The following is a 17,412-nucleotide window of genomic DNA, read 5'->3' as shown; positions in this document are numbered from 1 at the left end:
GCAAAGAAAGGGGAACCTTTGCCCTTTTTGTATTTATTGGGCCGAAAGGACTGCATCTGAGAGTGATGTGTCTTTTTTGCCGGCGCTGGTGCAGAAGGCAGAAATGCCTACTTACCGGCGGTAGCTGCAGAAACTAAGGCATCCAGTCGATCCCCAAACAACGCCTCGCCCTTGTACGGGAGAGCCTCCATATTTCTTTTGGAGTCTGCATCTGCATTCCATTGGCGAATCCATAACGCCCTACGTGCTGAAATTGCCATGGTAGCGGCTCTTGATCCTAAGAGACCAATATCCTTCATGGCTTCCAGCATGTAAGCTGCAGCGTCTTTGATATGACCTAATGTTAGGAGTATCTCATCTTTATCTACCGTGTCAATGTCTGTTGATACGTTTTCTGACCACTTTTCTATAGCACTACTCACCCTCGCACAGGCAATGGTAGGTCTGAGTAATGTCCCATTGGTCACATAAATAGATTTCAACGTTGTCTCTAACTTGCGGTCTGCCGGCTCCTTTAATGAAGCCGTCCCAGTACAATGGGGGTGGAAAGGGGGGAAGGAGAAAAATAGTCAGCAATGGTAATTTAAGGGAAAACCAAGGTTCCCAAGGAAATGTTATGTACAACAAAACTTGCGGATCAGGGAATTACTTAAGTGTATGATTGCAAATGCGAGAAGCCTAACAATTAAAATGGGGGAACTAGAGACAATTGCACTTAATGACCAATATGACATAATAGGCATTACAGAGACATGGTGGGATAACTCTCACGACTGGGAGGCAAACATTGAGGGGTACACCCTCTTCAGGAGAGATAGGACTAATAAAAGGGAGGGGGTGTTTGTCTTTATGTTAAACCATTCTTAAAACCATATTTAAAGGAGGTCATTTACGAAGGGACTGGAGATAATGTAGAGTCATTATGGGTTGAGATTTCAAGTGGGGGTAAAGATACAAAAAAACTTTTACTAGGGACATGCTATAAACTGCCAAATATTAGTGTGGCAGACGAATTACAACTTTTGCAGCAAATTGAAAAAGCTGCAGGTTTGGTGGACGTCATTATTGTTGGGGACTTTAATTACCCGGACATAAACTGGAACACCGAAATAGTAAATACAGCTAGGGGTAACAGGTTCTTAAACATGCTAAAATATCATTACTAGTCCCAGGTAATTGAGGAACCAATCAGCCAAAGGTCTATACTGGACCTAGTACTAACTAATAATGAGGAAATAATAACAAATACTAAAGTAGGGGAGATCCTAGGAAATAGTGATCACAATATGATCACATTCGATATCAGCTTCCAAAAACAACAATATAAGGGTTTAACTAAGATTTTTAACTTTAGGAAAGCTAATTTCATATTGCTGAAACAAGCAATGAAGGACATCAATTGGGAAATTGTATTTCATGGTAAGAATACTGCTGAAATGTGGGACATTTTTACAACTGCGCTCAATAAGTACACTAATTTATATATTGGGATCAGTACGTAATCCCGCTGGACAGGATCCCGGCGGTCGAAATACCGACGCCGGAATCCCGACCACACAATCCAGACAGGGGTGGCGAGCGAAACGCAGCCCCTTGCGGGCTCGCTTCGCTCGCCACGCTGCGGGCACGGTGCCTCGCTACGCTCGGCACACTATTATATTCTCCCTCTATGGGTGTCGTGGACACCCACGGAGGGAGAATGTCGGGATTGTGGCGGTCAGGATTGTGGCGGTCGGGATTCCGGCGTCGGTATTTCGACCGCCGGGATCCCGTCCAGCGGGATGTTGACCGCATCCCTATATATTCCCAAAGTCAACAAAAACAGAAGTAGGAAATTAAAACTGATGTGGCTTAATAAGGTGGTCAAGAAACAAATGGATAACAAAAAGGCATGCTTTCAAAGCATTTAAGTCTGATGGAACGGTGGAATCATTCCATTTCTACAAGGAATGTAACAAAAATGCAAAAATGCAATCAGAGCAGCTAAAATTGAAAATGAAAAACAAATCGCAAAGGAGAGTAATACAAACCCCAAAAAGTTCTTTAAGTATATATATATATATATATATAGAGAGAGAGAGAGAGAGAGAGAGTCCAACCGAGCACGGCACTCAGAGACAGTAATCAAGTTAATTTATTATGTCAATAGTCTAGTGACTATTGACATAATAAATTAACTTGATTACTGTCTCTGAGTGCCGTGCTCGATTGGACTCTCTATTAACTTTGAACTTGGCACCTGAGCATGCTGGATTGAATTTAGGAGTGCCGGCTGCTGCTGTATTTCTATATATATATATATATATATATATATATAAATATATATATATACATATAGAGAGAGAGAGAGTATCAATGCAGCCGGCACTCCCCTTGCTTGTGCAACATCTGCTCCGGTGCCCTCCATCGGACAGAACATCCAATAATAATGAAGAAGTCTGGCGGCACTCAGGAGACTGTTCAACCAGTGCTAGTTTAAAGAGAGTACGTACTGTCTTGCCCATGTGGTCTTCACTATGTGGGCAAGACAGAATGTCAATTTAAAGAGAGAATGGCCAACCACAGGTCTGCAATCAGGGCGGCCCTAGAGTCAGGATCTAGCGATCAACCCATGGCCTGCCATTGTGTACAGCAAGCGCATAGTATTGCGAGTATTAGGAGTAAAATAATAGATCATGTTCCAGCATCGACCCGTGGTGGAGATAGGGGCAGATTGTTACTCCAGCTGGAAAGCCGTTGGATTTTTAGGCTGGATACACTGGCCCCTAAAGGGTTAAATGAACAGCATGGGTTGTACAGTTTCTTATAAGTTAAATGTAACTATCGTAACATACTCTATAGCTGTCAGAGCTTTAGTGGTTTATGATTACTAAAATACCCACGTTGTTATCTTATATCATGGTCATGATGATTTTTACTAATTACCAATGCCGCTTATTTAATATGCTGAATTTGGGAATCATTATAGTACAGTGTCCCATAGTTTGTTTTTAACATTATTCTGTGTGTCTATGTATTTATATATTTTTTGTTTATAATGTACACGTTTTTTTTCATTATTAGTATATATTAAGGTGATTTTTAAGTGTTTTGTTTTTTGGTTACCTAGGTAACCAGTTCGATGCCTGACTTCCGCCTCCCTGTGGGCGCCCCTTGATGACGTCGCCCGCTGTACGGCAGCGGCTGGTGATCTGGATGGCTCGTGACAGCGGCAGTCAGCGTGGCGTTCGGCTCGGCGGGCAGGATCGCAGGTGAGGTGAGTCAAGGTAGTTAATTGTGTGGGGGAGGTCTTTGTGTGGATATAAAATTTGTGTATTCACTGTGTTATGCATCCCTGACGACGGGCGGAGGCCTGAAACAATTGTTGGATGTTGGATGTTATTCCATTAAACTAGCACTGGTTGAACAGTCTCCTGAGTGACGCCAGACTTCTTCATTATATATATATATATATGTACAATAAAGGTGTATAATGAGCGCTTAATACCTAAAATGTTTACAATAAATACATAAAAAAATATATAAAAAATTCGTGCATAACCATTCACGTCAATTCCAAACAGCACTCCCACGTGTAGGGGCTGCAGTGTAGACTCTCTTATTGACTCATATTTCGCTGAGTCACAAATACAAATGTTCAATAGGAATAAAGTCTCTGCGCCTTCAGTGCTTTGGTGTGGAAACTTCCATCTGTGTATAACCAAAAAAATATGTATATGCGTACCGGAAGTATGATCAAGTTGTGCCTGTAGTGGTATCTTTAATTGGTCATCTTCCCTTGTCCTCTTACTCCTTGTATAAACGCCCTCAGCGAGGTGTTAAACCACAATTTACATAGGCAGAGAGGGAAGATGTGTCAGCAAAAATGCTCTTACTATTATAAAGTGACTTGTGCCATAATTGTGCCAATATATAAAATATTTTTTATAAAGTGCTCTGTGCCTATAGTGTTTCTATAAACCACTATATTTCTTGTGATTTCTAATATAAATAATCAGAATCACACCCCAGTGGCTAAAAGAATAATAAAATAATAAAAGGAAGGTAATAACTCACTCCTTTTAAGGATGCTGCTCCTATGAGGTGATCCTTGACCTAGTCTGGTACCTCTATAAAGAAAGTTTTTTTCTCATGGAAAAAAACAAAGAAGAAAAAAAGGGAGCTAATAGTGTGATATAGTTTTTCACAATTTTAATCACACACATACATAAGCAATGGAATCGTACAATTTAAAAATCAATAATAGGCTTATCTGTTGTACAGGTAGTTGGAGAGGTAGTGGAAGCTGGCCCAACGCGTTTCGTCCCTTTAACAGCTTTCTTGGGACTTCCTCAGGCACAATTATGGCACAAGTCACTTTATAATAGTAAGAGCATTTTTGCTGACACATCTTCCCTCTCTGCCTATGTAAATTGTGGTTTAACACCTCGCTGAGGGCGTTTATACAAGGAGTAAGAGGACAAGGGAAGATGACCAATTAAAGATACCACTACAGGCACAACTTGATCATACTTCCGGTACGCATATACATATTTTTTTGGTTATACACAGATGGAAGTTTCCACACCAAAGCACTGAAGGCGCAGAGACTTTATTCCTATTGAACATATATATATATATATATATATATATATATACGGTGAAAGGTTAAAAAGGGAGAATATTGGGCCTTTAAATGGCAAGTTGGATGTCTTGATTAATGATGATAGGGAAAAAGCACATTTATTTAATAAATTCTTTTCATCAGTATTCACGAAAGAGGACAGGTTGACGAGAGTAGAGCATAACATAAACTATAATAACGACCCGTTGCTTGGCACTTGGTTAAACAAGGGAGTAGTCTGAGAGAGACTAAGAAAAATTAAGATAAATAAATCTCCTGGTCCGGATAGATTCCACCCCAGGGTTCTTATGGAACTCAATGTAGAGATAACAAAACCTCTATTTCTCTTACGTCCTAGAGGATGCTGGGGACTCCGTAAGGACCATGGGGTATAGACGGGCTCCGCAGGAGACATGGGCACTACGAAGAACTTTATATGGGTGTGCACTGGCTCCTCCCTCTATGCCCCTCCTCCAGACCTCAGTTAGATCCTGTGCCCAGAGGAGACTGGGTGCATTACAGTCTCCTCTGGGTGCATTACAGTCTCCTCTGAAAAAGAATTTTGTTAGGTTTTTTATTTTCAGGGAGCACTGCTGGCAATAGGCTCCCTGCATCGTGGGACTGAGGGGACAGAAGCAGACCTACTTAAATGATAGGCTCTGCTTCTTAGGCTACTGGACGTCATTAGCTACAGAGGGTCGGAACGCAGGTCTCACCCTCGCCGTTCGTCCCAGAGCCGCGCCACGGTCCTCCTCACAGAGCCGGAAGATAGAAGCCGGGTGAGTATAAGAAGAAAGAAGACTTCACAGGCGGCAGAAGACTTCAGATCTTCTCTGAGCTAATGTGCAGCGGTAACGCTGTGCGCCATTGCTCTCACACACAACACACACAGCGGGCACTGATGGGTGCAGGGCGCAGTGGGGGCGCCCTGGGCAGCAATATAAACCTCTAGAGACTGGCTACCAAGTATATAGGCTGCGGAGGCAGTATATATTATAATCCCCCGCCAGTATTGTAATTTTGAGCGGGACCGAAGCCCGCCGCTGAGGGGGCGGAGCTTGATCCTCCAGCACTAACCAGCGCCTTTTTCTCCACAGCACACTGCAGAGAAGCTGGCTCCCCGGACTCTCCCCTGCTGAACACGGTGACAGAGGGCAAAAAAGAGGGGGAGGGGGGGCACTTTTAATTGGCAGTGAGTGTATAGAGATATATTTATATAAAAGCGCTGTTTATCTGGGAGGTTGGTTTCCAGTGTCAGTTGGCGCTGGGTGGGTGCTGGCATACTCTCTCTCTGTCTCTCCAAGGGGCCTTATTGGGGAACTGTCTCCATATAGATATATCCCTGAGTGTGTGGGGGTGTCGGTACGCGTGTGTCGGCATGTCTGAAGCAGAAGGCTCATCTAGGGAGGAGGTGGAGCAGATGATTGTGGTGTCTCCGTTGGCAACGCCGACACCTGATTGGTTGGACATGTGGAATGTTTTAAATGCAAATGTGGCTTTCCCTATAGATTGTAAGCTTGTGAGCAGGGCCTTCCTACCTCTATGACTGTTATCACCCAGTTTGTTATTGTTATTTAAAATTGTAAAGCGCAACGGAATTTGCTGCGCTATATAAGAAACTGTTAATAAATAAATAAATAAAATTACATAAGAGATTACACAAAGCAGAGTCCAGGGATAATACAGGGAGTCAATCAATGGCTTTGACGGTGTCACAGGGCCCTTCAGGGTCTCAAAAACGTCCCCTATCCCAAATAGCAGACACTGATACCGACACGGATTCTGACTCCAGTGTCGACTACGATGATGCGAGGTTACACCCAAGGGTGGCCAAGAGTATTCATTATATGATTATTGCAATAAAGGATGTTTTGCATATCACGGATGACCCCTCTGTCCCTGACAAGAGGGTACACATGTTTAAAGAAAAGAAACCTGAGGTAACTTTTCCCCCATCTCATGAGCTGAACGAGTTATTTGAAAAGGCTTGGGAAACTCCAGACAAGAAGCTGCAGATTCCCAAAAGAATTTTTATGGCATATCCTTTCTCTGCGCAGGACAGGTTACGGTGGGAATCTTCACCCAGGGTGAACAAGGCGTTAACGCGCTTGTCCAAAAAGGTGGCGCTACCGTCTCCAGACACGGCAGCCCTCAAGGATCCTGCTGATCGCAGACAGGAAACTACCTTAAAAATCAATTTATACACATACGGCGGCCTTGCTCAGACCGGCAATAGCGTCAGCTTGGGTTTGTAGCGCTGTAGCAGCTTGGACTGATACCTTGTCAGCTGACATTGATACCCTAGATAGGGATACCATTTTATTGACCTTAGGTCACATAAAAGACGCAGTCTTATATATGAGAGACGCTCAGAGAGACGTTGGTCTGCTAGGTTCGAGAGCCAACGCCATGGCGATTTCTGCTAGACGAGCCCTGTGGACCCGCCCATGGACGGGTGATGCCGACTCAAAGAAACATATGGAAGTTTTACCTTACAAAGGTGAGGATTTATTTGGGGAAAGTCTCGCAGACCTGGTTTCCACAGCTACCGCGGGTAAATCTACCTTTTTACCTTATGTTTCTCCACAGCAAAAGAAAATGCCGCAATATCAGATGCAGTCCTTTTGGTCACATAAGTCCAGAAGAGGTCGGGGCTCTTCCTTCCTCGCCAGAGGTAAGGGTAGAGGGAAAAAACTGCCTGCTACGGCTAGTTCCCAGGAGCAGAAGTCCTCCCCGGCTTCTACTAAATCCACCGCATGACGCTGGGGCTGGACTGAGGGAGTCCGCGCCGGTGGGGGCACGTCTTCGACTCTTCAGCCACGTCTGGGTTCAGTCAGACGTGGATCCTTGGGCAATGGAAATTGTATCCCAGGGTTACAAGCTGGAATTCGAAGACGTGCCCCCTCGACGGTTTTTCAAATCGGCCTTACCAGCTTCGTCCCCAGACAGGGGGATAGTTTTAGCTGCAATTCAAAAACTGTGTCAACAACAAGTGGGTGTCGAGGTTCCCCTAGTTCAACAGGGGAAGGGGTACTATTCAACCCTATTTGTGGTCCCGAAACCGGGTGGTTCGGTCAGACCCATTCTAAATTTAAAATCCATAAACCTGTACTTAAAAAAGTTAAAATTCAAGATCTAATCGCTCAGGGCGGTTATCTCCAGCTTGGAAGGGGGGGATTTTATGGTGTCACTAGACATAAAGGATGCATACCTTCATGTCCCCATATATCTCCCTCATCAGGCATACCTGAGATTCGCTGTACAGGACTGTCATTACCAGTTTCAGACGTTGCCGTTTGGGCTTTCCACGGCCCCGAGGATTTTCACCAAGGTAATGGCGGAAATGATGGTGCTCCTGCGCCGGCAGGGAGTCACAATTATCCCGTACTTGGACGATCTCCTGATAAAAGCGAGATCAAGAGATCAGTTGCTGAAAAGCGTGTCGCTCTCCCTGAGAGTGCTGCAGCAGCATGGCTGGATTCTAAATGTACCAAAGTCACAGTTGCTTCCAACGACTCGGCTATCTTTCTTGGGCATTATTCTGGACACGGAACAAAAGAGGGTTTTTCTCCCAATGGAAAAAGACCAGGAACTCCAGAACATGGTCAGACACCTGTTAAAACCGAAAAGAGTGTCAGTCCATCAATGCACTCGAGTACTGGGGAAAATGGTGGCGACCTACGAGGCCATCCCCTTTGGCAGGTTTCATGCGAGGACGTTTCAGTGGGACCTTCTGGACAAGTGGTCCGGTCCCATCTTCAAATCCATCAGAAAATAAGCCTGTCCCCCAGGGCCAGGGTGTCTCTCCTGTGGTGGCTGCAGAGTGTTAACCTTCTAGAGGGTCGCAGGTTCGGCGTTCAAGACTGGGTTCTGGTGACCACGGACGCGAGCCTCCGAGGATGGGGAGCAGTCACACAAGGAAGAAACTTTCAGGGGATATGGTCAAGCCAGGAGGCTTGTCTACACATCAATGTACTGGAATTGAGGGCCATGTACAACGGCCTACGTCAAGCGGAGGATCTTCTTCGCGACCTACCGGTTCTGATTCAATCAGACAACATCACAGCCGTGGCTCATGTAAACCGCCAAGGCGGGACAAGGAGCAGAGTGGCAATGGCGGAAGCCACCAGGATTCTTCGCTGGGTGGAGAATCACGTAAGCGCTCTGTCAGCTGTCTTCATTCCAGGTGTGGACAACTGGGAAGCAGACTTTCTCAGCAGACACGATCTCCATCCAGGAGAGTGGGGACTTCATCAAGACGTTTTTGCAGAGATAACAAGTCATTGGGGACTTCCTTAAATAGACATGATGGCGTCACGCCTCAGCAAGAAGCTTCGGAGGTATTGTGCCAGGTCAAGGGACCCTCAGGCAGTAGCAGTGGACGCCCTGGTGACACCGTGGGTCTTTCAGGTGGTCTATGTGTTCCCTCCTCTTCCACTCATCTCAAAGATATTGAGAATCATAAGATGAAAAAGAGTGCAGACAATACTCATTGTTCCAGTCTGGCCTCAAAAGGCCTGGTATTCAGATCTTCAGGAAATGCTCACAGAAGATCCGTGGCCTCTTCCTCTCAGAGAGGACCTGTTGCAACAGGGGCCCTGCGTGTTCCAAGACTTACCGCGGTTACGTTTGACGGCATGGCGGTTGAACACCAAATCCTAGCTGGGAAAGGCATTCCGGAAGAAGTCATCCCTACTCTGATAAAGGCTAGGAAGGAGGTGACGGCGAAACATTATCACCGTATCTGGAGAAAGTATGTATCTTGGTGTGAAGCTAAGAATGCTCCTACTGAAGATTTCTTTCTGGGCCGTTTTCTCCACTTTCTGCAGACAGGAGTGGATATGGGCCTTAAATTGGGCTCCATTAAGGTACAGATTTCGGCCCTATCGATTTTCTTTCAGAAGGAATTGGCTTCTCTCCCAGAAGTCCAGACTTTTGTAAAGGGAGTGCTGCACATACAGCCTCCTTTTGTGCCTCCAGTGGCACCATGGGACCTTAACGTGGTGTTACAGTTCCTAAAATCTCACTGGTTTGAGCCCCTTCAAACGGTGGAATAAAAATTTCTCACTTGGATGGTGGTCATGTTGTTGTCCTTGGCGTCTGCAAGGCGGGTGAGCCCCTATCTGATTTTCCATGTGGATAGAGCAGAGTTGAGGACTCGTCCTCAATTTTTGCCTAAGGTGGTTTCATTGTTTCATATGAACCAACCTATTGTGGTGCCGGTGGCTACGAGTGACTTGGAGGATTCCAAGTCCCTGGATGCAGTCAGGGCCTTAAAAATGTATGTAGCCAGGACGGCTCGGGTTATGAAAACAGAGGCACTGTTTGTCCTGTATGCAGCCAACAAGGTTGGCGCTCCTGCTTCTAAGCAGACTATTGCTCGCTGGATATGTAACACGATTCAACAGGCTCATTCTACGGCTGGATTGCCGTTACCAAATTCGGTAAAGGCCCATTCCACTAGGAAGGTGGGCTCTTCTTGGACGGCTGCCCAAGGCGTCTCGGCATTACAGCTTTGCCGAGCGGCGACTTGGTCGGGTTCAAACACTTTTGCAAAATTCTACAAGTTTGATACCCTGGCTGATGAGGACCTCATGTTTGCTCAATCAGTGCTGCAGAGTCATCCGCACTCTCCTGCCCGGTCTGGAGCTTTGGTATAATCCCCATGGTCCTTACGGAGTCCCCAGCATCCTCTAGGACGTAAGAGAAAATACGATTTTAAACCTACCGGTAAATCTTTTTCTCCTAGTCCGTAGAGGATGCTGGGCGCCAGTCCCAGTGCGGACATATTTCTGCAAGACTTGCATATAGTTATTGCTTACATAAGGGTTATGTTACAGTTAAGATCAGTCTTTGGCTGATGCTGTTTTGTTCATGCTGTTAACTGGTTGCGTATATTCCATGTTATACGGTGTGGATGGTATGGGCTGGTATGAATCTTGCCCTTAGATTAACAAAAATCTAACTGAGGTCTGGAGGAGGGGCATAGAGGGAGGAGCCAGTGCACACTCATATACAGTTCTTTGTAGTGCCCATGTCTCCTGCGGAGCACGTCTATACCCCATGGTCCTTACGGAGTCCCCAGCATCCTCTACGGACTAGGAGAAAAAGATTTACCGTTAGGTTTAAAATCTTATTATTTGATTTTCAGCAAGTCAGTTAGATCAGGAATGATACCAAAGGATTGGCGTATAGCAGAAGTAGTCCCAATATTTAAAAAGGGTATTAAAACGCTACCTGGGAACTATAGACCAGTAAGCTTGACATTTAGAGGGGAAAATACTAGAAGGTATATTAAGGGATAGCATACTAGAATACTTGGATACCTCCAAGGTTATTAATAGTTATCAGCATGGCTTTGTGAAGGACAGGTCATGTCAAAATAACTTAATAAGCTTCTACGAGAAAGCGAGCGATAATATTGATCAGGGTCAAGCAGTGGATGTGATCTTTTTGGACTTCGCTAAGGCCTTTGACAAAGTTCCTCACAGGAGACTAATTCTCAAACTAAGAGAGATTGGGGTAGGAAACACTATTTGTACTTGGGTGAGTAATTGGCTGTTTAATAGGGAACAGCGAGTGGGGATTAATTAGATGCACTCTGAATGGGCTTCCGTACTCAGTGGAATACCGCAGGGTTCAGTACTCGGACCATTGCTGTTTACCGTATTCATTAATGACCTAGGAGAGGGACTGGAAAGCACAGTGTCAATTTTCGTAGATGAAACTAAACTATGTAGAATAATTAATTCAGACAAGGATGTTGAGTCTCTACAGAATGACTTAACTAGACTTGAGGTCTGGGCGGATAAATGGAGAATGAGGTTCAATATAGACAAATGTAAAGTTATGCACTTTGGGACTAAGAACAACCAGGCAGCATATAAACTAAATGGGGAAAATGTAGGGCTAACGGTAGTTGAAAAAGATTTGGGAGTGCTCATCAATAATAAACTTAGCAGTACGCAATGTCAAAATGCAGCAACAAAAGCTAATAAAGGTGTTAGCATGCATAAAATGGGGTATGGAGACAAGGGATGAGAGTGTAATCCTGCCACTGTATAAATCATTGGTGCGGCCACACCTGGAATATTGTGTACAGTTTTGGGCACCATATTATAAAAAAGATATCTTGGAACTCGAAAGGGTTCAGAGGCGAGCCACTAAACTGATTAAGGGGTTAGAGGCACTAAATTATGAGGAAATGCTTAAAAGGTTAGCTATGTTCACACTTGAAAAGAGGCAACTGAGAGGGAACATTATTATTTATAAATACATTAAGCGACAATACAAGGATTTATCAAACGATTTGTTTAACAAAAAAACACTACATAGGACACGAGGACACCCCCTGAGGTTAGAAGAAAAAAAATTCCATACTCAATGGAGAAAAGGGTTCTTCACAGTAAGATTTGGAATTCTCTGCCAGAGAAGGTAGTAATGGTGGACTCAATCAATAAGTTTAAAAATGGATTACATGAATTCTAAGCGGAAAAAAATATCCAGGGATACAGCATTTAATTAACATTAAAAAAACTTATAATATAGGTTGAACTCGATGGACATTTGTCTTTTTTCAACCTCAACAACTATGTAACTATGTATCTCTGTCGCTAGGGAGTCAGAATACTGCCGTACTTGGATGACCTGCTGATTCTGGCGAGTTCCCACAATGTCCTCCTCAGTCATCTACAATTGACATGAGCTGCTTACAAGCCCACGGATGGCTCATCAATTGGAAGAAGTCCTCGCTGGTCCCAGCTCAGAGCATGGTGCACCTAGGGGTTCTCCTGGACACACACAGTCAGAGACTGTTCCTGTCTCCACACAAGGTCCTGAAAATCCAGGAAAGGATAAGACACTTCATCCGTCACCCCAGAGTGTCGATTCACTCGGCGATGCATGTCCTTGGCCTGATGGTGTAGATGTTTGACATGGTAGAGTACGCTCAATTTCTTTCTTTTTTTAAACAATTTATTTCATTTTATTTTGTATCAACAAAGAGCATTACTTCACTGGAATAGGGGGTCAACAGTACAAATGATTCACAATGTACAAAGCATGTCCAGTCACAGAGAAGAACAAATAGAAAAAAATTAACAATTCAGCAATAAAATGATACAGGAAGATATATTGAGTACTGTCACACTGATAGTATAGTGTAACGAAGAAGAAAATCATAATAAAAAAAAATCTCAAAATACAAAGCACAAAAATGTCTTACGACAAATATGATAGAGAGAAAAAGTAATAGTAGATTTGGGGGGAAAAAAGGAAACCTGAAAAAAAGACGGACTAAGTAAAGTCAGGGAGGAGGGGACCAATAAGAAAGAGGAGAGGAGCGTGGGGAGGGGTGAAAAAGGAGGGGGGTGGTATTAGGAGGAGGAAATGGGTAAGGAAGGGGCACCAGTAGCAAATATTAAATATGAAATCTACTTCACTGGGCGCCACTCTAGTTAGGTGCAACCATAAATCAAATGCAACTATATTACACGTTCCTTAGATGTACGTCATTCGTCCTCCAATATATGTTGTCCTCAAATTTCATCAATTCCGCACATATGGAAAGAACAGAATAATCATGGGTAGTACAATCAATTTAATACACAATACACATGACAATAGAGAAAATTACAGATAAAAATAGCAAAGTGCCCTCTACTGTTCCACGATCATGTTTGAGAAAGCTGGACAATTACCAGATAATGTGGAGAACCGGTAACAAAACAGTTCTCAACAGTGATGTTTATAGTCACCCAAGAAAGTCCACCCAGTTAGGCAAATCAGCACTCAGAAACAATACTGGAACCATGGGGTCTTTGCTGGATAGCCAACGTGTTTCAACCCTTATACTAGGGTCTTTCTCAAGGCAGTATGTTGAATCCCGCTCCTGAATTCCTTTATAATAGTGCTTTGTCCAATCAGATCGTAACTCCATGATGTCTGCTTCCCACTCTTTTTACACGTCATCCCCGGACTTCCGTTCAATAACCGGCGGTCCCTCCCTGACCTGCTTCCCCCAGGAAGTGCATAATCAGAGAGGCCACGTGTCCTAACTGGTGGTCCCTCCCTGATCCGCTTCCTCCTGGAAATACGTCATCAGACGAGGCCGCGTGTCTTGCCCGGAAGTCCCTAGAAATGCTATCCTCCCGGAGGAATGTCCGGCGGAAGTATGTAGATATGTTATATCTCGCAATGTAAACAAAAACACTAAACATCACTTCCTTTTCATATGTAGTCCATCAATAGTCCATTATATATGATCCATATAATACAGAATCTAAAATAGAATAGTATCAGAGGTAAAGGATGGTAACGAGAAATAAAAATGCCAACTTAATTAAAAACATGATTAAGACTACACTAGTACATTGCAGTCATAAATATAAAACTATAAAAACCATTTCAATTCAAAATCGTTATTCAAACCATGCAGATGCAGTGTATTACAATCATAAATGCACTGCATCTCACATTTAGCCAGACGTGAAGCAATATCCCTCTGACGAAGATTGCATTTACATTTAACAAATTTAATACCTGCAAATCTTAGTATACTTTTGGCAGAGCAATTATGGATTTTTTTGAAATTATTAGATAGTGCATGAGTTTCAAGTCCCTTTTTTATGTTCCTACAATGCTCCCCTATTCTAAACTATAGAGCTTGAGAAGTACGTCCTATATAAAAAAGATGGCACGTACATTCAATGCAGTAAACGACATTGCTTGTATTACATGTAATAAAATCTTTAACAAACATATTGTTTCCATTAATCTGTATCTTTTCCAGTTTCTTTGAGCCATCCCTTTTGATTTCCCGACAGCCTAAACACATACCACAATGGTGGAAACCCTTAATGATAATACTTGATTCTCGTTTTGTGGGTGGAAGAGTACTATTTACTAATGTATTTCTCAAATTGGGGGCTTTTCTATAAATAAAAGTTGGATGTTCTGGGATATTTTTTCCCAAAATCGGATCTTTCTTTAGAATATTCCAGTTTTTTTTAATTGATCTCTCTAAGATCCTATATTGCAAATTATAACCGGTAATGAATGCCCACTCAAATTTCTTTCTTTTAGTCTGTCTGGTATGGTTTATTTCCAAGAGATAATTCTGCTTACATCAGTGACTTTTTGTATAGCCTGTTCAACAATTTCAATATTATAGCCACTGTTTTCGAATCTCGTTTTAAGTTCAGAAGCTTGTTGTTTAAAAGTGGCCTCTTCTGTACAATTTCTTTTGATGCATTTAAGTTGACCATGTGGAATCGAGTTTAGCCAATTAATGTGATGGCAACAATTATACTCTATATATGTTCTTGAGTCCCTCTGTTTTGTAAACATTTTCGTATGTATTTTATTATTTTACACAAATACAGTGATGTCTAAAAAGTCTACCCTAAACATGTCAATGTTAAAAGTAAATTCAATATTTAAAACATTTGTATTAAGATAAGAGCAGAAAAGATCAAGATTTTCTCGACCACCACTCCATATAAAGAAGACGTTGTCGATATATAGCCTCCAGGACACCAGGCTCGCTCCGAATGGGTTATTATTCCAAATAAAATCCTCCTCCCATTGACCCATAAAAATATTTGCATAACTCGGAGTGAACCTGGTGCTCATGGCCGTAACGACCTTCTGTAGCTAAAAGTTTCCATTAAAAGTGAAATAATTGTTGGATAGAATAAACAATATGCCTTCCCTAATAAAATCCTGTTCTTCCAATGTATTATTCCTCAAATAAGTAGTGACTGCTTGTAGCCCGGCTTCATGGTTAATTATAGAATATAATTATTTCACATCAGCTGTAACCAATATCATATTCTCCTCTCACTGGACTGTGGTGAGGAAATGTAAAAATTCTTTGGTATCTTCAGATGTGATGCATTCTGTAAAACTAACAGCTGGAGGAAAAAATAAATATATTCGGAAAGGTTTGCAGTAACATAATCAATCCCAGACACTAGAGGTCTTCCTGGGGGGTGAGTAGCATTTTTATGCACTTTGGGTAGTAAATAAAGTGCTGGTGTGACAGGGTTTGGGTATAAAGGAATTTTACTTCCCTCTCCTCAAGAACTCCCAATTATTTGTATTTGTCAATCAGGTGTTTTAACTCTGTAACAATTTTCCCTGTCGGATCGGATTTGAGCTTAAGGTAAGTATTACTATCTCCCATATGGTCTTCTACCTCTTTAATGTACCAGTCTTTATTCATAACTACCACCCCGCCGCCTTTGTCGGTGGGTTGGTAATTCCAAATTAATTTTTAAATCCTTAAGTGCCATTCTTTCTTTGAACGTTAGATTAAATTTAATACCTGTCAGTTTGATATCTCTCACATCTTTCTTAATCAGTTCGGAAAAGGTCTCAATAAAATTTCCCTTTACATAGGTCGGAAAGAAAATTAATTTGGGTTTAAAGGGTGTTTTTTCAGGTGGTTGTCACAACTGAGGGCTGAGGCTGACCAGGGGAAGCCTTAGTTATAGGCGCTGAAGTGAAGGAGAACTTGGAAGGCTGTATTGGGTTCTTTAACAATGCTGGTACACTTGCAAAGTCAGGCTGCACCGCCAGATGGTAGCTGGTGTGGGTCTTTAGTGGAGCTGAACTCTGGAGCTGGAATACCTGGTACGAAAACTGAATAACCACAACAGAGGAGACAGGTAACACAGGGTTTGACAAACAAAACACTGACATCTTTCCAGCCCAGGAACAGGATATTTATACCTGCTGGGAAGCAGGGACTGGCTGGCTTAATTAAGCAGAGTCCAGAGCGCAGCGGATAGGATGAAGTAACCACATGTGACTGGAAAAACATGGCTGCACCCATGTTAGCCTTTGGAGGGAAAGTGTGTTTGGTAATTCCATGTGGGGACAACAGTTTTGGCGGCGGAGGCCGCGGAGGACAAGAGGCGCCATGCTTAGTGTTAAGCTTGTAAAGCTGTTGTAATAGCGCAGTGGGATCACAGGGAGATAATATGAAGTGGAGAGATTAGCACACTACACGCTGGCAATGTAGATAGGATCCCACCGTGGAACATTGTGCCAGCCACAGGAGACACTTGAACGGTAAGTAATGATGACCAGGTACCCGGATCATGACATTGGTATTATATTGTCAACTTTATCTGCTGTCTCCTTGCTTAAGAAAAATTTCTTTATACAAAGTTTACGTTCAAATTTGTAAATATCTATGAATGTTTCAAACTTATTTATGGAGGTGGCAGGGGCATATTTTAATCCCTTTTCCAAAACCCTTTTCTCATGTAGTGTTAAGACATGTGAACTTAAATTAAATATCTTTACACCCTTTTCTATATATGCCTCAATTGGATTTAATTGTTCCTTTTCGGTGGTGTTCTGATCATTATCCCGCAAATACTTCTTATGTTTTTTGGGGCGTTTTCTTTTTTTATCACTCCCCCTCTTTTACCCCTGTGTGGCAATCTTTATCTCCACCTCAGGTCGTCTCCCCCTTCCAAAAAAATGTGGGATCTCTTCTCTTTCATCAAGGATCGCAAATCTGTTGTTTATCTGTAAGGGGGTGTGATTTCTATTTCTACGTACTTGTTTCCATTCCCAGTCATTATCCCCTCCATCTCTTCTATCATTTCTCTCTTTCTTCAAATCCCAATCTCTATCTTCTCCAGGATCATAGGTATTTTGTTCTCATAGTCTATACTTTGTCCTGCTGTAATCCTGATTTCTTTGTGTCTCTCTTCTATTTATTTGTTGGGCTATTCTATCTCTATTTCCCTGGTTTCGATATCTTAGATCGTTAGGCTCCTGAGGGATATTTCTTC

The 17,412-nt window shown here is 42.8% G+C and overlaps 1 long non-coding RNA gene across 1 annotated transcript; it reads left to right on the top strand.

Annotated features, from left to right (window-relative positions):
• The first annotated feature begins 3,113 nt into the window (after window positions 1-3,113).
• LOC135050667 (uncharacterized) lies at window positions 3,114-14,364 on the top strand. The gene is made up of 2 exons (XR_010241729.1): window positions 3,114-3,256; window positions 12,221-14,364. It is a non-coding gene; the product is annotated as an uncharacterized LOC135050667 (long non-coding RNA).
• Window positions 14,365-17,412: the final 3,048 nt, after the last annotated feature.

The sequence above is a fragment of the Pseudophryne corroboree genome, chromosome 2, assembly GCF_028390025.1.
Source record: "Pseudophryne corroboree isolate aPseCor3 chromosome 2, aPseCor3.hap2, whole genome shotgun sequence".
Classification (NCBI taxonomy): Eukaryota; Metazoa; Chordata; class Amphibia; order Anura; family Myobatrachidae; genus Pseudophryne; species Pseudophryne corroboree.
Note: the sequence above shows the minus strand (reverse complement) of the source record. Positions and strands in the feature narration are given on the sequence as shown.